The following is a 27,871-nucleotide window of genomic DNA, read 5'->3' on the forward strand; positions in this document are numbered from 1 at the left end:
ACATGACATTACTACCTCAGCTGTGATGGGCAATGCAATGGGATATTTTTATGTACCGCCGGTGGCTTCCTGGCACCCACCCATGCTGTGGGTCCACAGGGAGTTGTAAATGCATCTGTGTCCACTTCTAAAGAACCCCAGTCTGACTGGGCATGCAGTGTGGGCCGAAGCCCTCCTGCATTAAACATGACATTACTACCTCAGCTGTGATGGGCAATGCAATGGGATATTTTTATGTACCGCCGGTGGGTTCCAGGGAGCCACCCATGCTGTGGGTCCACAGGGAGTGGTAAATGCATCTGTTTCCACTTCTAAGGAACCCCAGTCTGACTGGGGCATGCAGTGTGGGTCGAAGCCCACCTGCATTAAACATGACATTACTACCTCAGCTGTGATGGGCAATGCAATGGGATATTTTTATGTACCGCCGGTGGCTTCCTGGCACCCACCCATGCTGTGGGTCCACAGGGAGTTGTAAATGCATCTGTGTCCACTTCTAAGGAACCCCAGTCTGACTGGGGCATGCAGTGTGGGCCGAAGCCCACCTGCATTTCATCTGACGTTAGCTCTGCTGTCCAGGGCACTGCAATGGGATACATTTATGTACAGCGGGTGGGTTCCAGGGAGCCACCCATGCTGTGGGTGCACACGGAATTCCCATTGCGGAGTTGTACCTGCCTGTGACTATTTATAAAAAAACGCGGTCTGACTGGGGCATGCAGACACCTTGACAGAATGAATAGTGTGTGGCACATAGGTTCCCCATTGCTATGCCCACGTGTGCAGCTCCAGATGGAGGTGGCACAGGATTGGATTTCTCATTGCTTCTGTACAGCATTGTGGGCTATCGCCCCGCCCCTTTTAAAGAGGGTCGCTGCCGAGCCGTGCCAACCCTTTGCAGCCTGTGCCTGCGGTTCCTCCTCATGGCAGACGCACTTATAAATAGACATGAGGGTGGCGTGGCATGAGGGCAGCTGAAGGCTGGGCAGGGACAATTTGGTGTGCGCTGTGGACACTGGGTCGTGGGGGGGGGGGTTTGGGCAGCATGTAACCCAGGAGAAGTGGCAGCGGAGTGTCATGCAGGCAGTGATTGTGTTTTGTTGGAGGTAGTGTGGTGCTTAGCTAAGGTATCCATTGCTAATGAGGGCTTTTCAGAAGTAAAAGTTGTTGGGGGGGGCAACTCTTGCCGCTATTGTGGCTTAATAGTGGGACCTGTGAACTTGAGATGCAGCCCAACATGTAGCCCCTCGCCTCCCCTATCCGTTGCTGTGTCGTTCCCATCACTTTCTTGAATTGCCCCGATTTTCACAAATGAAAACCTTAGCGAGCATCGGCGATATACAAAAATGCTCGGGTCGCCCATTGACTTTAATGGGGTTCGTTACTCGAAACGAACCCTCGAGCATCGCGAAAAGTTCGTCTCGAGTAATGAGCACCCGAGCATTTTGGTGCTCGCTCATCTCTAGTTTCAACCCTTTTGGCGTTTTTGTCAAACTGTTTCAAAATGGTATCGAACTTTGTCACTATTACAAACATTTTACCCTCAATGTTCTAATATCTGTTGGAGATGTGGGAAAGAAATGGGCATTCCCCTACACATACTCATATAGTGAGGATGTGAAATCATTACCCCTTATATAATAAAGTATTTTCTACCAATTTAACTTGAACCCAGGAGATGGCTCTCCTCTCCATGTTTCCTGGGTCCATTTCCTCCACTATAGGAGATCTCTCTTGAGATTTTTTTCTTCAAGGCGCGCAATTTACCATTCCGAGATATTGCAAATCCAGCCAAGCTCAAGAAATAGTTGGATACCTTCTCTGACCTTTATGAAATGGAAAAATTAATGGCTGAGGACCTGGGGAGAACAAACTTCTGTCAGCTCTGGACTCCATGGATCTTGTTTAAAGAGTTTACTCTTGCTTATTATGGTTTATACAGTACTTTTCCAGATGGTCACCTCACCATGTTGCCATGTTGTTTTTCTCAAGTTGACATTCTCTCTTTTTATGTAATACTTAGGCATAATGTCCATGTGTGAATTGTAATTATAAAATCCGTGCGTGTCTCCCACGTGGGAGATCCCCAGCTCCAGAAGGACACAGGGATGCATTAGCATCCGCAGGGCAAATAAATGCATGCAGATGTGATTTTTTTTTTCCGGTGTGCGGATCACAGGCGCGGGAAGAAATCACAGCATACTCCATTTTCCTGCAAATCTCCCGCATGGACGGTTCCCAGGGCTGTCATTGTACTGTGCCGTGGATCCGTGGGAGAGCAGAAGATTTTTTTAAAAAAGTGTGCACGGCGCATGCGCGCGGCACGCTGCCAGTGTGCCGAGCACATCCATTAGGCAGAAGAAAGAAGATCCAGCCGTTACGGCGCAGTGTCTGGACAGGTGAGTAAAATGACATTTTTCGGTCTCATGGCCGTGGGCACAGGTGGAAAGTGCTGTGGGATTCCACCGTGCATGCCCGTGGACATGAGGCCTTAGTGATTATCTGCTCTCATTGTGAAACACAAAATGTAAATAAGAACTTATGTGATAAAGGGAACAATTCCTATACTGAAAAAATGTTTTTTATTCATTTGACAGATGAGTAAATTAGAGCTAGCAACAGACAAAGGATGTATTTACAAGACAGGCCAAGTGTTCAAGAACCAGACCTTTTCATCAGTTTATCACAAGTATATGATTCCCGTTTCTGAAGAAATTATCAATATGGTTTTATCCTTTGTGCAAGTAAAAGTAAGTATACTAAAAAGACGTGTTATTAGGTAAATAATTCCAATCCCGTTTGTATGTAATGATGAAAGATGATCTGTTGGTTCTCCTGCTCTATCTGAGTAAATACTTGCATTCTCTCTAAAACAATAATTCTGGAACATGTTTTATTGGATCTCTGCATTATGTAATTTCCTGCCTGGAAATGAATGAATAAATCGACAAGCATGAGCAATCACTCCACTTATCTGAAGAGAATGTCCATGTGAAATCTGACATTGTCAGCACTGATTGGTCAATAGATATCAAACCGTTCCTTTTCCAATTTAAGCTTATTCACACGCTTTTCACGGCCAGCTGATATACCATGTGATGCTACCATGCATGGGCTCGGCTTATATGAGGTCAGGAAGGAAGGGGGGAGACAGCTTAGCTCTGCTAAACTGTTTCCCCCTTCCCTCCCCCTCGCTGGCTTACCTCCTCTTTCCTCCCCTCCAGTTATTTGCAATGGGAGCCGCGGAGTAGAGCTTAATCCCTGCCCCTTGTCCGCAGCTAGTGTCGTAGATTTCCTTTGTGGAACCACGGCTTACTCAATTTGGAATGTTTACACCCTTCAATATTAATTCTGAATTGATAATCCGCATAAGAAGTTTTCACACTGACACGAGGTTCAGCATGTATAGCTTCCTCAATTCTCCTTTAATGTTGGGCGTGTAGCCTCTTTTAAAGAGTTTAACATATCCGCCCATCTGGGCAGGTCAAAGATTACATAGATACAACGTATTGTTTAATTATTGGATAAGCATCTTGCAATTCTTCCATCCTCCGGTCATCTGTGATTGGCCATCAGGTGGTGGATGAAATGAGTGGGTTGTCTTGGAGCCACGTGTGGTTCCTTCGATATTATTGGATGTTACATCATGAACTATAAATTGCACAAACCTCCCATGTTATTTGCATACGTTTCCAGTAAAATTGCTTGGGTAATTATTGCGGTAGCTGTTTCAGACTGCGGTTATCTATGTCTGAGTTATACTTCTCCTAACGGCACGAACAGCTGGAAAAATAGATATATATATAGATTGGTTTCATGTTGGCTTCCCCATGTCAGCAGAGTTATAAAACAGATATTTTCATATGAGCGGAAGTACCTATTGCATAACTGCAAGAACATTATATTTGTAGCAAGACAGAAAGCAAATATGTTAAATTGACAACTGTCTACTGCCAAGGCCCACCGATCCATATAGATATATTCTGGGCTTCCACCACAGACCCCCCTTGAAACTATCTGTTTCACTAAACTCGCCCTGCTCCGTCCCACCCCCACCGCTGACCCTAGACTCGCATTGTGTTGTACACTGGAGCTATTGCTGTCATGGGGTTATAGGATGGTTCGACATCATCGTATTCTGGATCCATGATGACGACGTTTGCGCTGACAGTGGGCTTTTTGTTGGACATCGTAGTGAGACAGGTGGACCAGGTAGTCATCAGGGTCGGAATACACTGTATGCAACAACAAACAGAAATTAGGATGACTATAAAGGTGACAAATATAATTAATAACTTCCTTATCAGGATAAACTCTTGTGTAGAACGTTTTGAAAGCTCAGTAGAGTGGCGGTCTTTCACAACTGTCGCCTAGGCTGCAAATGCCCCTCTGATACCTAGGTGGGGGTTCTAATTCAAAGGTTGTGGGTTCATGGCAATCGGGTCTTTGGTACATGTGGAGGTCTAGGCTACCACCTGGGATCTCGAGGCATTAGGTTAGGAGAGGTGCGACTTTTACTATTTCAGGTAAACACTGCCTAACTTGTATAGAACCTCGCCTTCTTGACGTTACCTCGATTCATCAACGAGTGCAAAGTCAGGACCATCTAATGACTGATCAACATGACTGAATCTTTGTCTTATTAGTACGTGCATTATCATATATATTAGTCTGGAAGGAAAGAGCTACAAGCTGATTATTCCCACTTCCCTTTTCCAGAGGCGGCAAGGTAACAGGACCAGGGGCGTTGTAACACCGGTATGTTGCGTGGACATAAGCAGAGTGCACTGCAGATAAAATAAAGCAAAATCTTAGCGAAAACCTATCACAGTGTTCTAAATACACAATGTTTCAAAACTTATTTTATATATTTTGCTGTTAGGTACCTAACTGAGGAAAACAGACTAAGGTTAGCTCTTTTTAGTTAGTGCGGTCAGCTTCTTAATGGCAACTGCGTCTTTACCCGCGGGTCACGTGTTGTCTGGAATGTAGGTACAAGTCAACCCTATCATCTAACAGACACTCCCTTTTTTGGCTAAAATCGTACCTAGTGCCATTCTATTTTGAAAAGTCATAGTCGAGGTAGGTCCTATTGGTCGACTAGTCCCTATATGGCATTTCTAGTATAACTTATAAATCACTTTTAATTGTAATAAACATAATTAATCCAGTCAACATTTTATTTACCATAATAATCAGGAAATTTTTTAAAAACTCGTCAGGTACCCCCCTTGGCTGTCTGATGACGTCAACGTACATGTGTGGGTCAAAACTATCACCAGGAGCCTCTCTTCTCACTCTAATGTGCTGTTACAATACTAGTAGTGTGCACAGGTACGCACGGATTGGAACTCCCTGATCTTCACCCACACCAATGTCCCTCCTGGAGATAGTCCTGATGGTGGACACATCCAGGCCACCTACCCTGACCCTACACTACCTAGTGACAAGACTGGAAAGAGCCGTTGTACCTATGCAGAAAACAAGGGTAGACCAACATGACAGGATAACTACAGAACACATCAGAGTTGGATCAAGATAGAGTAACTATGGGGGGTAACCTCATTATCTTCAATGCTGTCTGACAGGATGTGGGGGAGCATAAGGGCTTTACTAAGGCACACTCCCCTGTCCAATCACTTTCTAGACATGATGTCACATTATTTTACCTGTGAAGTGTGTACCTTCGTTTACCTCATTCACTTGCGGTACCCTGTGTCTGCAGATTACCTCATTCATGAGCTTCTGTGTGGTTATCTGCTCATTTACCTTAGTATAAGGGTGGGCCTCAAACCTGAAAAAGACTCGAGCAACAACAAGCACATATTCATACTCCCCAACAGGTGTGAGCTGAGTGTGGTCAAATTGGCAATCTTTGAAATGGGTAGAGTGGTCAAGGCAAGTGTTATATGGCCACCTTACTTCTGTCCGGACTCGCATATGGCAAAGATCATGCTAACTGGACAAATGATGCAGCAGCTACAGAGAACCTAGGTGTCACCCATTCTTGTTCAGTGTCAACGTCATCGCTGCTTTTGATTCTGTGTACCAGTTGGGCCATCATGGGGGACAGGGACCTCTGTAGGCAAGTTCTGTTGATTGTTCGCCATACGCCGTCCTGTTCTGTCGCTCCCGTCTTTTAGCCCATCTGCTTTCTTTCCTCGTTGACTTGTAACTGTAAAGTCCTTGACATATCAAAGTCCAAAGTTTTTATCAAAGTCCAAAGTTTTTATCAAAGTCCAAAGTTTTTATCAAAGTCCAAAGTTTTTATCACTGACTCATGCTGTCAGTATCTATTCTTCTTTCTTCCACGGCTTGAGTGCCGCTGCCTTTGCTGTGTTGTCGGCGAGGGTGTCATCTCTCGCTTCTCCATTGTAGAAATCGGAGTGAATTCTCCATTGCCAGGTAGTAGTAGTAGGGTTTCCATGAGACTCTGCACCGCTGCACCATTCTTAATTGGCTGTCCTACTGAGATAACAAGCTGTCTGGCCTTCCATATTGGGCCGTAATCATGAGCTATGCCAAATGCATTCCAGGAGTCAGTGTAAAGAGTTGCCGTCTTACCTTCTACCACTCCACACGCCTCAGTGAGGGCCTCCGGTTTCGCTTCTTGCCCTGAGACATGCGGAGGCAGAGCTTCTGCGTTTAGGACATCTTGTTGTGTTACCTCTGCATATCTGGTTCGGAATCATCAATCCTCACCCTGATACCATCTACAAAAGAAAACTCAAAATATGCATCATTAACAGTGTGTACATCACTACAATAATGTCAGAATCTTGTTGCACAGAATTTTTAAACAATTTTAAAAAATAGCTGATCTGCCATACTCAGATCACCTATGCCTCCCCTCCCCCTTTTGAACCGGAATACCTGATTAAAAGAAGAGTAGCCGGGTTCAAGGTATTACAACATTGGGAAGAAATATTGGGGGAGGCACGGAAAGGGCACATTGTAGCCGGATCTAATAGGCCAGAGATAAGTGCTTGGGTTGCACTTGCATGAGTATGTTCTGGGTGTCATTTGGGGTGTGGACCACCAGGGGGTAGTCCAATACCAACTTAGAAGATTTGTCAACCATTGCCTGTACTGCTGCCACCGCACAAGCAGATGAGGGAGCTCCTCGAGTCACTGGATCTAACCTCATGGCTGTGGTTGTCCTCCGTGCTTTTGTGTCAATACTGTCGTATGGGTGGCAGTATGAAACAAGGCCCAGAAAGGTGCGGAATTTGGCAACGGGTGTATGTACAGGTATGGCCTGGAGAACTTGGTTAGTCTTTGGAGGCCTCCAGGCCTTACAGCCTTCTGCAAGAGAAATTAACAGTGAAATTGTGGCCGGTTGGCAGTTTTTTCCAAAGCATCAGCACACAGCACCTAAGATGCGTGGCTGACCCTTCACCCCTTTTTTTTTTTTTTTTTTTTTTTTTTAAACTAGGGGGATACTGTTTGACCCAGGGGTGTGTATCTAGGTCTCGTATATATTATCATGGTGGATACATTCAATTTTCCTATGCCTGTCTTGTGGGTGTCCCATAATTTGTCAGGAACCGTGGAAAGCTGAGTTTGAGACCGGAGGGGAAAAAAACAAAACTTTTTCTTCCTGGCTAGCTATGATTCTTACCACCCTCCCTGGATAAGAGACGTGTTCTTGCATCATCTAGCTCCACCCCTCTGAGTGTGGCTAATCACTTACTTCCTTATTTCCTCATTCAACGTTAGCAGTCCTCAGACACACATCACAACCCAATAAAGATAAAGTCTTATGCATCACACAATTTACATTTTACAAATTATGGGTCAATCTGCCCCGTCTCTCCTGTGGATACCTGGCCTTATCGTTACCTGCTTGTTACCCATTCTTCGGCTTCTCTGCAGCAACTTACTTCCTTCACACCTTAACCCCTGTAATTTATTTTAACGTTTATTAAAGTTAACTATTCAAACCAGTTTAAACTATCTAAATTTAACTTCCCTATTACTGCAGCATCAGTAACTTCCTCTTTTTAAAACCTCTCGCTCCTGTGACAGCCCAGCGACAGGATTACAAGGGAGAACGTGGCTAATTTTTACTTTTACAACAGTTTTTGTCCCAGACTTCCGGCGACCGGGCAGATGCAGTCTTAGATGCCGGGTATCTCCATCTGATTGGTAATGTACTGCAATTCTCTCTATTACTAAACTGTTATATTGAACGCTGGTGTCTTTGGCGTGTGCTGATACAGACGCCATTTCAGCCCACCTTCTCTTCCTCTTTCTGACACTCAGGGAAATTCTAACGTCTAATGCATAAATTACATATATTATGTTGTAACTTTACTGTCACAGCGGTGACCACCTAACATTGTATGTGGTTACAATTGAATTGTGGACTTGGCAAACATAGATGTATTTTCTTGTGGGCATGATGGGCTACGCAGTCTGTTACAGTTTGTATTCTTAAGAGCCCCCTCAGGATGTGAGTGGCATATAACTTTTTACATTTGTGTGACGGATGTATAGTTTATTTATTTATTACAGCACAGGAATTGCTTCACTTCTATTAAGAGTTATGGCACTTCCTCTTTTTAAATGAAGTTAGCAGCCTTTTTTTTTTTTTCTAAACAATTACGGGCACAGTTGAGCAGGACTGATACTAATTCTATATGATAGACAAACAAACTATTCCTATATAACAACTCAGCAGGATTAGCTCTACACAACAGACAAGCACACTAACTTTATAAAACTGACAGGTAGGACGTTTTGAGCACACAGAAAGATTGCTTGATTAATCAATGATAACTTGACTCTCCACCCCTTCCACACTTTTCTGGAGGGTGTAAGAATTGACCTTGGTACATTGTTTGTTGTCTTTCAATTTCAATCATGGCTGTCAGATTCATGATTATAGAAGTCTCCTCAGACGCCGGACACAGTATGTCCCGCCCTAGAGTCTCTAGCATTTCTGTCACTACACAGTTTATTGATCTACCCTCAGACGGAGGGATCTACTCGTGCACGTTTAAACGATAAACAAATATTTGCGGACCATCATCCTCAAACAGTGGACCGTAACCACAGCGGTGGGCGGGGTAGGGATTATTCTGACTACAGATCTCCCATCCGAGGGTACTTATCGTCAATAACAATCCTTTTTGGCAATTTGGGCAAGACATGGGTGGTATACCCACACAATTAGACAGACAAATAGACGGAGCACCAGTACGGCTGGTTTAGTCTAAACTGCCCCTCGGGATCCGGTCTGTCAGTTCCCTTTCTTCGGAAGCCTTTTACCAGACTTTACCGAAGTAGCGATACCTGCCCAGACGTTTGACGGCTTCCTGACCCTTAGGCTTTGTAACCAAACCGGACCAGAGCAGGAACACCTCAGCCAAACTACCCTCACAGGTCCCTTACTCTTAGGTTTTGTAACCAAACCTGACCCGAGTAATCAGGACACCTGCGCAGGGTCAACCTCCCCCTTAAAGCAATTCACTGACCTTGCCAACCGACCATTACTCTCAAGACAACAGGCATGTAAACATTCCTTTTATATCTTATGACAGGTTCTTATCGAGTGATCGAGACTTATAGAAATACCTGTCGAGCGGGTCCAAACCGATCGGCCTTGCACGGTCCACAGGCAAGCCTGAACTTAGCCACACAGGTATAGATAATTAATTTATCTTACCGTGTTCTGATGATTCTGTTGGGCCCACTAAGTCCAAGGTTGCCTATGTCCGTGTTTTCTGTCCGAGATGTTTGGAACCTATCGATCACTCCCCGTACGGGCCACCACTGTCGTAGAATTCCTTTGTGGAACCACGGCTTACTCAATTTGGAATGTTTACACCCTTCCATATTAATTCTGAATTGATAATGCGCATAAGAAGTTTTCACACTGACACGAGGTTCAGCATGTATAGCTTCCTCAATTCTCCTTTAATGTTGGGCGTGTAGCCTCTTTTAAAGAGTTTAACATATCCGCCCATCTGGGCAGGTCAAAGATTACATAGATACAACGTATTGTTTAATTATTGGATAAGCATCTTGCAATTCTTCCATCCTCCGGTCATCTGTGATTGGCCATCAGGTGGTGGATGAAATGAGTGGGTTGTCTTGGAGCCACGTGTGGTTCCTTCGATATGATTGGATGTTACATCATGAACTATAAATTGCACAAACCTCCCATGTTATTTGCATACGTTTCCAGTAAAATTGCTTGGGTAATTATTGCGGTAGCTGTTTCAGACTGCAGTTATCTATGTCTGAGTTATACTTCTCCTAACGGCACGAACAGCTGGAAAAATAGATATATAGATTGGTTTCATGTTGGCTTCCCCATGTCAGCAGAGTTATAAAACAGATATTTTCATATGAGCGGAAGTACCTATTGCATAACTGCAAGAACATTATATTTGTAGCAAGACAGAAAGCAAATATGTATACAGAATGTTAAATTGACAACTGTCTACTGCCAAGGCCCACCGATCCATATAGATATATTCTGGGCTTCCACCACACTAGCAATGGGAGGGGCAGGGTGGAGCTTAGCTCCGACCCCTCCCATTGCAAACAGCCTTGAGGAGGAAAGAAGGGGGAGGGAGTTTAGCAGTCATAGGTCGCTGTCATGGGCTCCCACAGGAGTCTATGAAGCAGCCGATGTAGTCCGGCCAGGAAGATAGTTCCAGGACTATCCTCCTACCCGGCATAAAAGTGTTGTGAGATCACACAGGAAAGCCTGTCTGATCTGATGCATTGGAATCCAATGCATCAGATGGTAGTGTATAACGGCCAGCCGTGAAAACGGCGGCTGATATACACTCATGTAAATAAGCCGAAGGACCATATTCAAACAAACGTATTTGCGCAGTGTGTTATGCAAGAAAAATTTGTGCGCATAAAATGCAGTGAATAGAAACCATTAGAGATGAGCGAACGTACTCGTCCGAGCTTGATACTTGTTCGAGTATTAGTGTGTTCGAGATGCTCGTTACTAGAGGCGAGTACCACGCGATGTTTGAGTTACTTTCACTTTCATCTCTGAGACGTTAGCGCGCTTTTCTGGCCAATAGAAAGACAGGGAAGGCATTACAACTTCCCCCTGCGACGTTCAAGCCCTATACCACCCCCCTGCAGTGAGTGGCTGGCGAGATCAGGTGTCACCCGAGTATAAAACTCGGCCCCTCCCGCGGCTCGCCACAGATGCATTCTGACATAGCTCAGGGAAAGTGCTGCTGCTATAGGGAGAGCGTTAGGAGTTATTTTAGGCTTCAAGAACCCCAACGGTCCTTCTTAGGGCCACATCTGACCGTGTGCAGTACTGTTGAGGCTGCTTTTAGCAGTGTTGCACAATATTTTTTTTTGTATATCGGCCATGCAGAGCATTGCGTCCGCAGTCTGCAGTCATTGTACAGAGTATAGGGGCAGTACTGGTGAGGCAGGGAAAGAGATATTCAGGCTATATACGCAGTGGGCTTTTTCAAAAAAATTGATCACCGTCATCCCGCCAGAGGGAAACAGTATACATAATATTATACGCTGCCTACAGAATCTATCTGCTGGGGGTTGTAGTCCTAATTAATACGCAGCTAAGCATTACAGCAGGCTTGCGCAAAATTGTTTTCTGGATCTGCTGTCTCTGTTACATCAGCGCTGTCATCCCGCCAGAGGGAAACAGTATACATAATATTATACGCTGCCTACGGTATCTATCTGCTGGGGGTTGTAGTCCTAATTAATACGCAGCTAAGCGTTACAGCAGGCTTGCGCAAAATTGTTTCCTGGATCTGCTGTCTCTGTTACATGATCGCCGTCATCCCGCCAGAGGGAAACAGTATACATAATATTATACGCTGCCTACAGTATCTATCTGCTGGGGGTTGTAGTCCTAATTAATACGCAGCTAAGCGTTACAGCAGGCTTGCGCAAAATTGTTTCCTGGATCTGCTATCTCTGTTACATGATCGCCGTCATCCCGCCAGAGGGAAACAGTATACATAATATTATACGCTGCCTACAGTATCTATCTGCTGGGGGTTGTAGTCCTAATTAATACGCAGCTAAGCGTTACAGCAGGCTTGCGCAAAATTGTTTCCTGGATCTGCTGTCTCTGTTACATCAGCGCTGTCATCCCGCCAGAGGGAAACAGTATACATAATATTATACGCTGCCTACGGTATCTATCTGCTGGGGGTTGTAGTCCTAATTAATACGCAGCTAAGCGTTACAGCAGGCTTGCGCAAAATTGTTTCCTGGATCTGCTGTCTCTGTTACATGATCGCCGTCATCCCGCCAGAGGGAAACAGTATACATAATATTATACGCTGCCTACAGTATCTATCTGCTGGGGGTTGTAGTCCTAATTAATACGCAGCTAAGCGTTACAGCAGGCTTGCGCAAAATTGTTTCCTGGATCTGCTGTCTCTGTTACATGATCGCCGTCATCCCGCCAGAGGGAAACAGTATACATAATATTATACGCTGCCTACAGTATCTATCTGCTGGGGGTTGTAGTCCTAATTAATACGCAGCTAAGCGTTACAGCAGGCTTGCGCAAAATTGTTTCCTGGATCTGCTGTCTCTGTTACATCAGCGCTGTCATCCCGCCAAAGGGAAACAGTATACATAATATTATACGCTGCCTACAGTATCTATCTGCTGGGGGTTGTAGTCCTAATTAATACGCAGCTAAGCGTTACAGCAGGCTTGCGCAAAATTGTTTCCTGGATCTGCTGCCTACAGTATCTGTTTGCTCTATCAGCTCAGCATTTTAAAAAAATAGAAGCAAAATACTTAAGGCCTACTACTGGCCTTTGGCCACTTGACTGCTTCTGCGCTGTGAATTCCACTAGCTCAGTCATACGCACCTACGTCTCACTACAGACGTGCGCAAAATTGTTTCCTGGCTCTGCTGTGCGTTCTGTAAGGGAAGTCAGCCTCCAACCACAGGCCAATAAGCGGCACATTTAATTACAGCGTTCTGTTTCTGCACTACTGGTAATACAGCATGCTGAGGGGTAGCGGTAGGCCTAGAGGACGTGGACGCGCGCGAGGACGCGGAGGCCCAAGTCAGGGTGTGGGCACAGGCCGAGCTCCTGATCCAGGTGTATCGCAGCCGACTGCTGCGGGATTAGGAGAGAGGCACGTTTCTGGTGTCCCCACATTCATCTCACAATTAATGGGTCCACGCGGTAGACCTTTATTAGAAAATGAGCAGTGTGAGCAGGTCCTGTCGTGGATGGCAGAAAGTGCATCCAGCAATCTATCGACCACCCAGAGTTCTGCGCCGTCCACTGCTGCAACTCTGAATCCTCTGGCTGCTGCTCCTCCTTCTTCCCAGCCTCCTCACTCCATTACAATGACACATTCTGAGGAGCAGGCAGACTCCCAGGAACTGTTCCCGGGCCCCCCAGAATGGCCAGCAATGGTTCCTCTCCCACCGGAGGAGTTTGTCGTGACCGATGCCCAACCTTTGGAAAGTTCCCGGGGTCTGGGGGATGAGGCTGGGGACTTCCGGCAACTGTCTCAAGAGCTTTCAGTGGGTGAGGAGGACGATGACGATGAGACACAGTTGTCTATCACTCAGGTAGTAGTAATTGGAGTAAGTCCGAGGGAGGAGCAACAGAGGATTCGGAGGAAGAGCAGCAGGACGATGAGGTGACTGACCCCACCTGGTTTGCTACGCCTACTGACGACAGGTCTTCAGAGGGGGAGGCAAGTGCAGCAGCAGGGCAGGTTGGAAGAGGCAGTGCGGTGGCCAGGGGTAGAAGCAGGGCCAGACCGAATAACCCACCAACTGTTTCCCAAAGCGCCCCCTCGCGCCATGCCACCCTGCAGAGGCCGAGGTGCTCAAAGGTCTGGCAGTTTTTCACTGAGAGTGCAGACAACCGACGAACAGTGGTGTGCAACCTTTGTCGTGCCAAGATCAGCCGGGGAGCCACCACCACCAGCCTCACCATCACCAGCATGCGCAGACATATGATGGCCAAGCACCCCACAAGGTAGGACGAAGGCCGTTCGCCGCCTCCGGTTTGCACCGCTGCCTCTCCCCCTGTGCCCCAACCTGCCACTGAGATCCAACCCCACTCTCAGGACACAGGCACTATCGTCTCCTGGCCTGCACCCACACCCTCACCTCCGCTGTGCTCGGCCCCATCCACCACTGTCTCTCAGTGCACCGTCCAGCCGTCGCTAGCGCAAGTGTTGGAGCGCAAGCGCAAGTACGCCGCCACGCACAAGCACGCTCAAGCGTTAAACGTGCACATAGCCAAATTTATCAGCCTGGAGATGCTGCCGTATAGGGTTGTGGAAACGGAGGCTTTCAAAGGTATGATGGCGGCGGCGGCCCCACTCTACTCAGTTCCCAGTCGCCACTACTTTTCCCGATGTGCCGTCCCAGCTCGCACGACCACGTCTCCCGCAACATTGTACGCGCCCTCACCAACGCGGTTACTGCCAAGGTCCACTTAACAACGGACACGTGGACAAGCACAGGCGGGCAGGGCCACTATATCTCCCTGACGGCACATTGGGTGAATTTAGTGGAGGCTGGGACCGAGTCAGAGCCTGGGACCGCTCACGTCCTACCCACCCCCAGAATTGCGGGCCCCAGCTCGGTGGTGGTATCTGCGGCGGTGTATGCTTCCTCCACTAAACCACCCTCCTCCTCCTACGCAACCTCTGTCTCGCAATCTAGATGTGTCAGCAGCAGCACGTCGCCAGCAGTTGGTGTCGCGTGGCGTGGCAGCACAGTGATGGGCAAGCGTCAGCAGGCCGTGCTGAAACTACTCAGCTTAGGAGAGAAGAGGCACACGGCCCACGAACTGCTGCAGGGTCTGACAGAGCAGACCGACTGCTGGCTTGCGCCGCTGAGCCTCCAACCGGGCATGGTCGTGTGTGACAACGGCCATAACCTGGTGGCGGCTCTGCAGCTCGGCAGCCTCACGCACGTGCCATGCCTGGCCCATGTCTTTAATTTGGTGGTTCAGCGCTTTCTGAAAAGCTACCCACACTTGCCAGACCTGCTCGGAAAGGTGCGCCGGGTCAGCGCACATTTCCGCAAGTCCAAGACGGACGCTGCCACCCTGCGGACCCTGCAACATCGGTTTAATCTGCCAGTGCACCGACTGCTGTGTGACGTGCCCACACGGTGGAACTCTACGCTTCACATGTTGGCCAGACTCTATGAGCAGCGTAGAGCTATAGTGGAATACCAACTCCAACATGGGCGGCGCAGTGGGAGTCAGACTCCTCAATTCTTTACAGAAGAGTGGGCCTGGTTGGCAGCCATCTGCCAGGTCCTTGGAAAATTTGAGGAGTCTACCCAGATGGTGAGCGGGCATGCTGCAATCATTAGCGTCACCATTCCTCTGCTATGCCTCTTGAGAAGTTCCCTGCAAAGCATAAAGGCAGACGCTTTGCGCTCGGAAACGGAGGCGGGGGAAGACAATATGTCGCTGGATAGTCAGAGCACCCTCATGTCTATATCTCAGCGCGTTGAGGAGGAGGAGGAGGAGCATGAGGAGGATGAGGAGGAGGGGGAAGAGACAGCTTGGCCCACTGCTGAGGGTACCCATGCTGCTTGCCTCTCATCCTTTCAGCGTGTATGGCCGGAGGAGGAGGATCCTGAAAGTGATCTTCCTAGTGAGGACAGCCATGTGTTGCATACAGGTACCCTGGCACACATGGCTGACTTCATGTTAGGATGCCTTTCTCGTGACCCTCGCGTTACACGCATTCTGGCCACTACGGATTACTGGGTGTACACACTGCTCGACCCACGGTATAAGGAAAACCTTTCCACTCTCATAACCAAAGAGTAAAGGGGTTCGAGACTGATGCTATACCACAGGACCCTGGCGGACAAACTGATGGTAACATTCCCATCCGACAGCGCTAGTGGCAGAAGTCGCAGTTCCGAGGGCCAGGTAGCAGGGGAGGCGCAGAGATCAGGCAGCATGTACAGCGCAGGCAGGGGAACACTCTCCAAGGCCTTTGCCAGCTTTATGGCTCCCCAGCAAGACTGTGTCACCGCTCCCCAGTCAAAGCTGAGTCAGCGGGAGCACTGTAAAAGGATGGTGAGGGAGTACATAGCCAATCGCACGACTGTCCTCCGTGACGCCTCTGCCCCCTACAACTACTGGGTGTCGAAGCTGGACACGTGGCCTGAACTCGCGCTGTATGCCCTGGAGGTGCTTGCTTGTCCTGCGGCTAGCGTCTTGTCAGAGAGGGTGTTTAGTGCGGCTGGGGGAATCATCACGGATAAGCGTACCCGCCTGTCAACCGATAGTGCCGACAGGCTTACACTCATCAAGATGAACAAAGCCTGGATTTCCCCAGGCTTCTCTTCTCCACCAGCGGACAGCAGCGATACCTAAGCAATACGTAGGCTGCACCCGCGGATGAAAACATCGTTCTCTATCACCATCAAAAACGGGGACCTTTTTGCTTCATCAATCTGTGTATTCTATTCATCCTCCTCCTCCTGCTCCTCCTCCTGAAACCTGACGTAATCACGCCGAACGGGCAATTTTTCTTAGGCCCACAAGGCTCAGTCATATAATTTTTGTAAACAATGTTTATACGTTTCAATGCTCATTAAAGCGTTGAAACTTGCACCTGAACCAATTTTTATTTTAACTGGGCTGCCTCCAGGCCTAGTTACAAATTAAGCCACATTAACCAAAGCGATTAATGGGTTTCACCTGCCCTCTTGGTTGGGCATGGGCACTTTTTCTGAGGTACATTAGTACTGTTGGTACACCAATTTTTGTAGGCCCTCGCCTACAGTGTAATCCAATTAATTTTTTACCCACCTGCATTAAAGCTTATGTTACATCAGCTGTGCTGGGCACTGCAATGGGATATATTTATGTACCACCGGTGGCTTCCTAGCACCCACCCATGCTGTCGGTCCACACGGAGTTGTAACTGCATGTGTCCACTTCTAAAGAACCCCAGTCTGACTGGGGCATGCAGTGTGGGCCGAAGCCCACCTGCATTAAACATGACATTACCTCAGCTGTGCTGGGCACTGCAATGGGATATATTTGTGAACCGCCGGTGGGTTCCAGGGAGCCACCCATGCTGTCGGTCCACACGGAGTTGTAACTGCATGTGTCCACTTCTAAAGAACCCCAGTCTGACTGGGGCATGCAGTGTGGGCTGAAGCCCACCTGCATTAAACCTGACATTAGCTTTGCTGTCCAGGGCACTGCAATGGGATTTATTTATGTACCGCCGGTGGGTTCCAGGGAGCCACCCATGCTGTTCGTCCACACGGACTTCACAATAGGAAGTTGTACCTGCCTGTGTCTACTTATAAAAAACCCCAGTCTGACTGGGGCATGCAGTGTGGGCCGAAGCCCACCTGCATTTAATCTGACGTTAGCTCTGCTGTCCAGGGCACTGCAATGGGATACATTTATGTACAGCCGGTGGGTTCCAGGGAGCCGGCGCACCTTTCCGAGCAGGTAGGACAAGTGTGGGTAGCTTTTCAGAAAGCGCTGAACCCCAAATTAAAGACATGGGCCAGGCATGGCACGTGCGTGAGGCTGCCGAGCTGCAGAGTCTCCACCAGATTACGGCCGTTGTCACATACGACCATGCCCGGTTGGAGGCTCAGCGGCGCAAGCCAGCGGTCGGTCTGCTCTGTCAGACTCTGCAGCAGTTCGTGGGCCGTGTGCCTCTTCTCTCCTAAGCTGAGTAGTTTTAGCACGACCTGCTGACGCTTGCCCACCGCTGTGCTGCCGTGCCGCGCGACACCGACTGTTGGCAACGTGCTGCTGCTGACACATCTTGATTGCGAGACAGAGGTTGTGTAGAAGAAGGAGGAGGAGGACAGTGGTTTAGTGGAGGAAGCATACACCGCCGCAGATACCACTACCGAGCTGGGGCACACAATTCGGGGGGTGGGTAGGACGTGAGCGGTCCCAGGTTCTGACTCTGTCCCAGCCTCCACTAAATTCACCCAATGTGCCGTCAGGGAGATATAGTGGCTCTGCCCACCTGTACTTGTCCACGTGTCCACGTGGAAAAGTAGTGGCAACTGGGAACCGAGTAGCGCGGGGCCGCCGCTGCCATCATGCTTTTGAAAGCCTCAGTTTCCACAAGCCTATACGGCAGCATCTCCAGGCTGATCAATTTGGCAATGTGCACGTTTAACGCTTGAGCGTGCGGGTGTGTGGCGGCGTACTTGCGCTTGCGCTCAAACAGTGGCGCTAGCGACGTCTGGACGCTGCGCTGAGAGACATTGCTGGATGGGGCCGAGGACAGCGGAGGTGAGGGTGTGGGTGCAGGCCAGGAGACGGTAGTGCCTGTGTCCTCAGAGGGGGTTTGGATCTCAGTGGCAGGTTGGGGCACAGGGGGAGAGGCAGTGGTGCAAACTGGAGGTGGTGAACGGCATTCGTCCCACCTTGTGGGGTGCTTGGCCATCATATGCCTGCGCATGCTGGTGGTGGTGGCTCCCCAGCTGATCTTGGCGCGACAAAGGTTGCACACCACTGTTCGTCGGTCGTCAGGCGTCTCTGTGAAAAACTGCCACACCGTAGAGCACCTTGACCTCTGCAGGGTGGCATGGCGCGAGGGGGCGCTTTGGGAAACAGTTGGTGGATTATTCGGTCTGGCCCTGCCTCTACCCCTGGCCACCGCACTGGCTCGGCCTGTGCCCACACCCTGACTTGGGCCTCCGCGTCCTCGCCCGCGTCCACGTCCTATAGGCCTACCCCTACCCCTCAGCATAGTGTATTACCAGTAGTGCAGAAACAGAACGCTGTAATTAAATGTGCCGCTTATTGGCCTGTGGTTGGAGGCTGACTTCGCTTACGGAACGCCAGGAAATAATTTTGCGCAAGCCTGCTGTAAGATTTAGCTGGCTGTGTATGAATTAGGAGGACAACTACACCCAGCACAGACCCAGAACACTGAGGACAGTCACAGGCAGCCCAAATAGATTTTTTTCCCCAAATGTTTTTGCAAAGGCCCACTGCCTATATTTAATAAATATATCTCTTCTCTCTCTGCGTCACCGCTACTGGCCCTGGAGTATGTCAAATAACTGCAGAGTGTTGCACTGTGGACTGGAATACAGCGGTGGTTTAACAGCCAACACAGAGCCAGCAAATAATTTTGCGCAAGCCTGCTGTAACACTAAGCTGGCTGCGTATGAATTAGGAGGACAACTACACCCAGCACAGACCCAGAACACTGAGGACAGTCACAGGCAGCCCAAATAGATTTTTTTCCCCAAATGTTTTTGCAAAGGCCCACTGCCTATATTCAATAAATATGTCTTCTGTCTCTGCCTCACAATATATGTGTTCTGTCCCTGCCTCACAATATATGTCTTCTGTCCCTGCCTAACCACCACTTCTGGCCCTGGAGTATTACTGCAGGGCGCAATGTTCTGCACGGCCGATATACAAAAAAAAAAAATGTGCAACACTGCAAAAAGCAGCCTCCACAGTACTGCACACGGTTAGATGTGGCCCTAAGAAGGACCGTTGGGGTTCTTGAAGCCTAAAATACTCCTAACGCTCTCCCTATAGCAACTCCACCAAGACAGCACTTTCCCTAAACTATGTCAGAACGCATCTGTGGCGAGCCGCGGGAGGGGCCGATTTTTATACTCGGGTGACACCTGATCTCGCCAGCCACTCACTGCAGGGGGGTGGTATAGGGCTTGAACGTCGCAGGGGGAAGTTGTAATGCCTTCCCTGTCTTTCTATTGGCCAGAAAAGCGCGCTAACGTCTCAGAGATGAAAGTGACAGTAACTCAAACATCGCGTGGTACTCGTCACGAGTAACGAGCATCTCGAACACGCTAATACTCGAACGAGTAGCAAGCTCGGACGAGTACATTCGCTCATCTCTATTATACACTTACCCCTCCGGTGCTGGCGTCCCCGTCTCTATGGCGCCGATTAAAGCTGCCTTCTACCTGGATTAGACGCGCTTGCGCTGTCTGCCCTCTTCTGTCCGGCTCCGGCGTGCTCGCGCTGCAGAGGTCTTCTGGGATGCGCAGAAGACCTCTGCAGCACGAGCACGCCGGAGCTGGACAGAAGAGGGCAGACAGCGCAAGCGCATCTAATCCCGGCAGAAGAAGGCTTCGGTCGGCTCCATGGAGACGGGGACGCCAGTACCGGAGGGGTAAGTGTATAACTTCTGTATGGCCAATATTAAATGCACGATGTATATTACAAAGTGCATTAATATGGCCATACAGAAGTGCTTAAAGGGGTTGTCCCGCGCCGAAACGTTTTTTTTTTTTTTTCAATAGCCCCCCCATTCGGCGCGAGACAAACCCGATGCAGGGGTTTAAAAAAAAAAAAACAGATAGTACTTACCCGAATCCCCGCGCTCCGGTGACTTCTTACTTACCTTGCGAAGATGGCCCCCGGGATCTTCACCCACGGTGGACCGCAGGTCTTCTCCCATGGTGCACCGTGGGCTGTGAGCGTTCCATTGCCGATTCCAGCCTCCTGATTGGCTGGAATCGGCACACGTGACGGGGCAGAACTACGAGGAGCAGCTCTCTGGCACGAGCGGCCCCATTCAGAAGGGAGAAGACCGGACTGCGCAAGCGCGTCTAATCGGGCGATTAGACGCTGAAATTAGACGGCTCCATGGAGACGAGGACGCTAGCAACGGAACAGGTAAGTGAATAACTTCTGTATGGCTCATAATTAATGCACGATGTACATTACAAAGTGCATTAATATGGCCATACAGAAGTGTATAACCCCACTTGCTTTCGCGGGACAACCCCTTTAACACCACTTGCTATCACGGGACAACCCCTTTAAGTTGCAGGATACAACTAAATTCACAGGAATTTCACACCCAAATCCACAGGTCAAACTGCAAATTTTGATGCAGAATCGCAGGCAGGTTTTAAGCCTTTTTCAATTCTGTATTAAAATCAGCAAGCAGCCTGCAGATTTTAGTGTGGAATTTACTGGGCTTGCGTCGCATCATGTGTCTTTTCACAGCAAACACAATAAGGCTGTATTCACACGGCCCATATTCTCATGCCAGCTCTGTCCATGTCTGAGATGGACAGAACCCACACTGAAAATGTACCCATTCTTTTCAATGAGTTCATATTCACTTGAGCAATTTTTCACTTTGATAGTTAAAAAAAATTACTGCATGCCCTATTTTTCTGCGAGTCCCACACAAGAATGGGACATGTAATGGGCTGTGCAATGTAAGTTGCACCCGAGGATTTCTGGTGCATTTTCCTCTCGTCATGTGAATATGGCCCTAATACCTTGCTCTGCACCACATCATATTGTATATTTAGAGGTTAAAGGGCTGGTCCAGGGTTAGAAAAACATGGCTGTTTTCTTCCAAATACAGCACCACCTTTGTCTGTGGGTTGTGTTTGGTATTGCAGTTCAGCTCTTCTTCACTTCATTGAAGCTGAGCTGTAATACCACACACAACCGTATGGACAAAGGTGGCGCTGGGTTTGGTAGTTAGCCATATTTTTCTAACCCTGGACAATCCCTTTAAAGGTCCAAAAGGATTAGGAGAACATATTGCTTTTTTATGTACTTTTTCCACTGTTGTCTGTTAGCATTTTGCGGGAGAGGTAAACTGACATCAGTTCTAGGTATGCATGTGGGCAGGGAAGCACCATATTAGAACGTTGGCTCTGGCAATAGCTCAAGATCTCATCTGAGAAACAGAAAAACAGCTGCAACCTCTCCACACCAAGGATCCCTTCACATATTCAGTGCAGCGAAGAGAGAAGCAACGCTGCAAAAAATGAAAATGGAGAAAAAAGGGCCACCTTCTTAAGCGCTAAATGCTGCTCATGTGTAAACAGACAATTCTATAGTAATATACCATATTGTATGCTTTTACAATCAACATAATGTATGTGGAAATTATTTCAGCTTTACTAATTGCACTCTGCACTTCTTAATAGAGAAATGGGCAGCCTCTTGAATTGGCGGTCGATGTTGGATGTGGGACTGGACGATACACTATACCTCTAGCTCCTCACTTCAGGAAGGTCCTGGGAATAGACATCAGTGAATCCCAAATAAATTTGGCTAATCAATATAATTTGCTGGACAACGTGTCCTACATGTGAGTATTACACTGGATCTACCAATCCTGCTGATGCTACTGAGGATTAGATGGCATTAGTTCCTCTGGCAATCATCTCTGCTCTGTCTACAGGGTGGCGCCAGCTGAGAAGTTACCAATAGGGAATGATTCTGTGGACCTGGTGACTGCCGGTATTGCTGCTCATTTTTTCAGAGTAGATGAATTTGCTAGTGAAGCAGCTCGAGTGCTAAAGAAAAAAGGATGCTTGGCTCTACATGGTCTTTATCCGGTCTTTGAGATTGAATACGAGGATTTGTCAGATGACCTGACTGTAGTAATGTCAGAGGTAATGATAGTAAGGTCTAATAAGGTACTTGAAAATGAACTGCAGAGTCATCTCCAAATGGGGTTATCTTCTACTGTCTTTGGTCTGCTTTTGTTTCCTGTTATAATAGAGGCTTGGCTTACTGAAAAAGGTACTTATTTCTTTCATTAATGATTTTCTATTTTTCATAGGTATGTGAAATTTTGTACACATATGCTGAAAAAAACATGGAGGACTTTTTTTTGTCAGTACAAAAGTATTTATGAGGCTATTCCTCTAAAAGACAAGCAATTGTAAGTTTTTTCATTATACCCCCCCCCCCCATCCACCCAACAGTCACATTAAATTAAGAAAAACGCTCCTAAAAATGTTATTTTTAAAATTTTAGATTGTGAATTTATGTCTCACATAAATGTATTTGGCATAGAACTTAGTTGCCCTAAAGGAAACCTGTCATGTCCCCCACAGCACCGTAAACTAAGTTATGGTGCTGTTAGAAGATATGAAGGGGGTCAGGTGATGCATATATTTTTTAACAAATTTTATTTATTTTAAAATTAACAGAGAACATTTAAAAAAAGTATACAGAACAAGTGACAATTTTATTTTTTATACTCCCCTGCTTCCACGATCCAGCGTGGTCCCCTCTGAAATCAGCTCATGGTATGGATATTCGGACGCAGGGAACGCAATGAAAACACGCCCATGGACAGGCAGCCTAACGGGGTTAGATAGTACCATTGAAAAATATAACTTGTTCCACAATAAACAGGCCCTTAGACATTTACATTGATGGATAAATAAAAGAGTTATATTTAAAGGGGGGGGGGGGGGGGTGAAGAAAAAAACATCCTTAAGGGGTTAATAACCAAGGCAGAAATCCAGGTAATTTCACAAGCTTCACTTAGTTTTTTTGTGCAATTGTACATACAACAATCACAGCAGCATGCAAAATCAGAATGTTGTATAGTGCAAACGCTGAAATATTTCAATGCTTTACTATATGCAGAATAATAAACAAAAATATAAAGATATTACATTTTTTTGTAACAAAAACCAGATGTAAATACTAAAGAAAGCACTGATCATGCAGTTATGATGCCTTTTAATGGGTAACTGAAATAAAAGAAATGCTATATAAGCTTTCTAGAATACTTTGATCCCTTCAACTGGCCAACATCGTACAATTTTTTTTTCCTATGATAAATTCCTTTAAAATAAGTAAAACCAAAATTTCACATAATCTGATCAGAGGTAAGCGTACTGTGAGCATTGGGTAAGACGTTAATGGATGGCGCAGAGTGCTGAGAACAAGTGGAAACACTCGAGAAGTACCTTATGAAAAGACGACTGCAGAGAATGCTTTGTCACCTAAGGCAAACTTGCTGACCTTCTAGGTACACTCCTTGAGGAGGAACGATACTCTTCATGACCCAAGTCTATAGGCCTCTCACTAGCCAAGCTGGAAACCTACTGCACACTGATGAGGGGCAATCACCCCGAAACAGCTGTCTGTGCATGTTTTCTGGCTTTGGCTTACAATCTCCAGACATTGTTTCAAGACTTGTTTAAATATTATAACATTGAGTTGCTGGGATGCTGCCTTCCAATAGGTGGCACTGAAGAGGTATTTTTCCATCTTTTAATTTGTGTTATTACATTGTGATTATCTGTTAATTAAAATATCTCATTGTGAGAACTTTGTCAGATAAACTATATCCTAAGCACATACCCTTCTCTTGCAGGATCACAGATATACCAGTCAAATTTCAGATGTGCATTCCTAAAATTATGGGACTTATCCAATCAATTTGTTTCTATCTGATATTTCTAGAGAAAGATGTGAAAGGAGCAGAAGAACTTCTACAACAGACAGAGAAAAGGTACGGTATAAATACGTTTCTGTTCCATCGTGGTAGTAGACAACCAAACTGAAATGGAGTGCAAGATCTATCACACAGCTGACACCAATAGTGCTGATGGACCCAGATGAACCTGGAGTAAAAAACATACATGTATTCAGACAAATGTGCTAAATAGAAACACATAATGAGACTAGAAATTGTAAATATATAACGTAAACTATAAAGATACAAAAAACAGAGAATTATTGCCATTTGCCATCCTGTATGCATATACTGCCCACATTATTGGACTGTACTGAAAGTTTCATTCAATCATAGCAGACTTTGCTTTTTTAAAGGGAAATACAGATACAGTACATGCTCTCTTTCAAAGTATATAATTGACCAATAACATCTATTCCCAGGGTTCATCATTCAGTATTTTACATCCACACTCCTAGCGGCATTACAGGCTCCTTAGTACTATGAAAATAGTAAGTGGTATAAATAAAAATACCAACACACCCGAAAAAGCAACACACAGGCACTCACAAAAAGCTTGTATCTAAAGCTGTTGTCACGTCCGTACAGCACATGAGCACTAAGGTCAGCACGGACGCAGGGTGATGATAACCACGACTGTAGAAAGTCGACTATTGCACTGAAGCCTAGTGCGCACCACAACGAAGTACGAAACCCAGAAGTAGGCCCATGCGACACCAGAATACAACACTCCGCACGGGGACAGGGAATGTACATACGGTAGCAGCCACACACCACGATATGCGGGATGGTAGCACCACTCCAGGGGGAGTGAAGGAAGCCTGACCCTAACCTAGCCGGTAGGGTGATGGGTATCTGCCTAAAGCGGGGACATCGCCTCTATAAAGGCGGCGCAGCGGTCTTCTTTCTGGGCCCTGATTGTCCCTATAGGAATCCCTGGGGAGATGCACCGACATGCAAAGCAAAACAGAAATGAAGAGTAACAAACTGAAAAGGAACCAGCAGCTACTTATCTGCAGGTTGTGAAATGCCCAGCAGAGCAGAGCTCCAAACTCCAAGTTCTCCACAATCGAACGGAATAAGCAGGACTGGTCACTGCAAGTGAGAGTAATCTCTCTTCTTGTTTTTTGTCTGTCCATTTGCACTTGTGTTTGTCTACTGTGGAGGATCTGCATCCAGAGACTCTGGTGTGATACCCCTCCACAGCTTCTTTCCAATAAGCCCTACATGTGTGGTTTTTTTATGCCAAAAGGTTTTTCTTTTAAAGTTGTGTTATTTTTTATTTTTTTAACAATTATTTAACTTTTTAAAACTTATTTTTCCATTTTTTTTAGTCCCCAGAGGGGACAAGTATTTGCAATCCTTTGATTGCTCCTGCTGTATGATGTAATGCCATAACATTACATTATATAGTGGTCTGACAGGTATTCTATTAAGCTATGTCATAGGCATGGCTTGATAGGCACTCTGCAATGACAGCCCTGGAGCCTTTCAGAAGGCCCTCAGCTGGCATGACAACCGTACAGCAACCCGCAATCTCATCACGGAGGGTCCGTACAGGACCCCTGTACATTGGCCAGGGCACTTAAATGCTGCTGTCAGAATTGAGATGTGCATGCCCTATCTTTCTGCTTTTGCAGTTTTTTTTATCTTCCATGTTTCCCTATGGAGCCTTCTTTTTATCGCATTGTAAAGCACGATTTTCATAGTATGCCTTTTTAACATTAAAATGTCCTATTAACTTTTGCACGAGAAAATCGCAAATGGCAGCAATGTTTTTGTGAGAAAAAGCTGTGTTGACGTTCCAAAATTGCGGGAAAAAAAAGTTACGATTTTCTCGTGGCCATATCGCGATTGCCCGTGTGAATCCACCCTTAGAGAGTACCCCAGGTTCCTGCGTGAGTACGTCCTAATCGGGGCGATACACTCACCATTGAGGTAGGGACATTCACATGGGAATAGTACCAGTTTACTTTATTTTCTCTTTACCATTAACTGTTTGTTTTCCAGGATCTGTGGTGTTAACAGTTTCCGTGCGCTTATTTCAGAAATACAGTTACCACATGTTGGCAGCTGGCATGACATATGGATGGTTCCACAGGCTGCTATTTTAGTATTTTGGCCGAACAGAACAACACAGTTAACTATGCAATTCTGTCTGAAATTGGAATAGAGACCTACTAAATGGATACCTGAGCTTGCAGCCTGGGTCTCTGCTTCAATAATAGCAGCCTATAGAGCCCTTCAGGGTTCCGTCTGGATGTAGTTTTCCAGTATTCATCATTGTTTGTAATATTTCTTATGATTTTATTTAGAATTTTTCAATATTTTGGCATATGCATCTTTTTTCTTATTGGTTTTGTAACATCAGATATACTAGTAACCTATAACCATCCTAGACCACCATGATAATGGATATCAGTATTAATCCTATTAATCACCCTAAATTACCACAGATACTAGGTTAACCGCTAAATCCCTTTAGACCACCAGGGATCTACTGTACAGATATCACTAACTCCTAAACCACCATATGCAAATCTTCCCATTTTGGGTATAGTAGAATGACAAGAATATTGCCATATGTTGCGGGAAAACGGGCAGTAAAAAACATCTGATTGTACAATACTTTGTGTCAAAAACTGTGTAGAGAAAGAGTATTTTTTAATGGAAGACTTGTATAACACTAGGGAGTTTAATAAATGTTTTAACATTATTTGTTGTAAAATATCCTTATTTGTTACAGATTTCAAGACCTACTTGGAGAGAACGCTGATTCTGCCCAGCTCACCATGCATGTGAAACACTACTGTGTCCTTGCTTGCAAAGATTAAGTGGAAGCTCACTTTTCAAACAACTTGTACTTGGATACATGATAGCCAGTGTGATAATTAGTAGAACTGCTTTTACTTTTTTTTAACCTAAAATGATATTTTTGTGCTGAAAAAAAATAAATCACCCTGAAGGGCTGTCTCCTTCCTTCTAGCTTGCTATCCACTGCCTGCTTTCAGTTGATTGACAGGAGGCATGCAGACCTTGGAACAGGGGTGGGGGAGGGAGATGAAATATTATTGAAATATATAGAGAGCAAAGCAGATGGGAGAGGAAGGAGAGACTCACATAGATGCTGCCTGCAAGCTAATTGTAAGCCACTTTTACTGTGATTTAGCTACAGAAATCAACTCCAGTGCTCAGTCTTCCTGTACTCTGTAATACAACATGATTCTATGTGCGTTTTATAGAGAATCTGCAGTTCTCTGTGTACAGTCTATAGAACACAGCGTAGCAGCCAGGAATGTCCTGAGTTCACAAGCCACTGGGTCACCGACACTACCCCCCCCCCCCCCCCCGGGCGTTTGAAGAGCATCCTTCTCTGTCAGATGCGTGATGGCTCTCGAACAGATCCACTGGGGATCTCACTGGTCCAAACGAGACCTCGGGCTAGTAGTCTTCCTAGCTCTTTTGAGCCATCACTTCCTCCTCTCAGTGTGACAGGAACATACTTTTATGTAGCTTCCTGTCACACCCATAGACGTTAACCATTTCACTGCAGTACCAGAGTTCTGTCTGCAGAAAAATACAGGGTACAAGTCATATAATGGCTAGAAATAGTACTATGCCACTTGTACACAAACATGTCTATTCTTCAGATGTTTACAAT

At 46.5% G+C, this 27,871-nt stretch overlaps 1 pseudogene; it reads left to right on the top strand.

Moving 5' to 3' along the window:
• The first annotated feature begins 2,597 nt into the window (after positions 1 to 2,597).
• On the top strand, positions 2,598 to 27,195 carry LOC136577450 (putative methyltransferase DDB_G0268948; annotated as a pseudogene).
• The last annotated feature ends 676 nt before the right edge of the window (positions 27,196 to 27,871 follow it).

The sequence above is a fragment of the Eleutherodactylus coqui genome, chromosome 8 (assembly GCF_035609145.1).
Source record: "Eleutherodactylus coqui strain aEleCoq1 chromosome 8, aEleCoq1.hap1, whole genome shotgun sequence".
Classification (NCBI taxonomy): domain Eukaryota; kingdom Metazoa; phylum Chordata; class Amphibia; order Anura; family Eleutherodactylidae; genus Eleutherodactylus; species Eleutherodactylus coqui.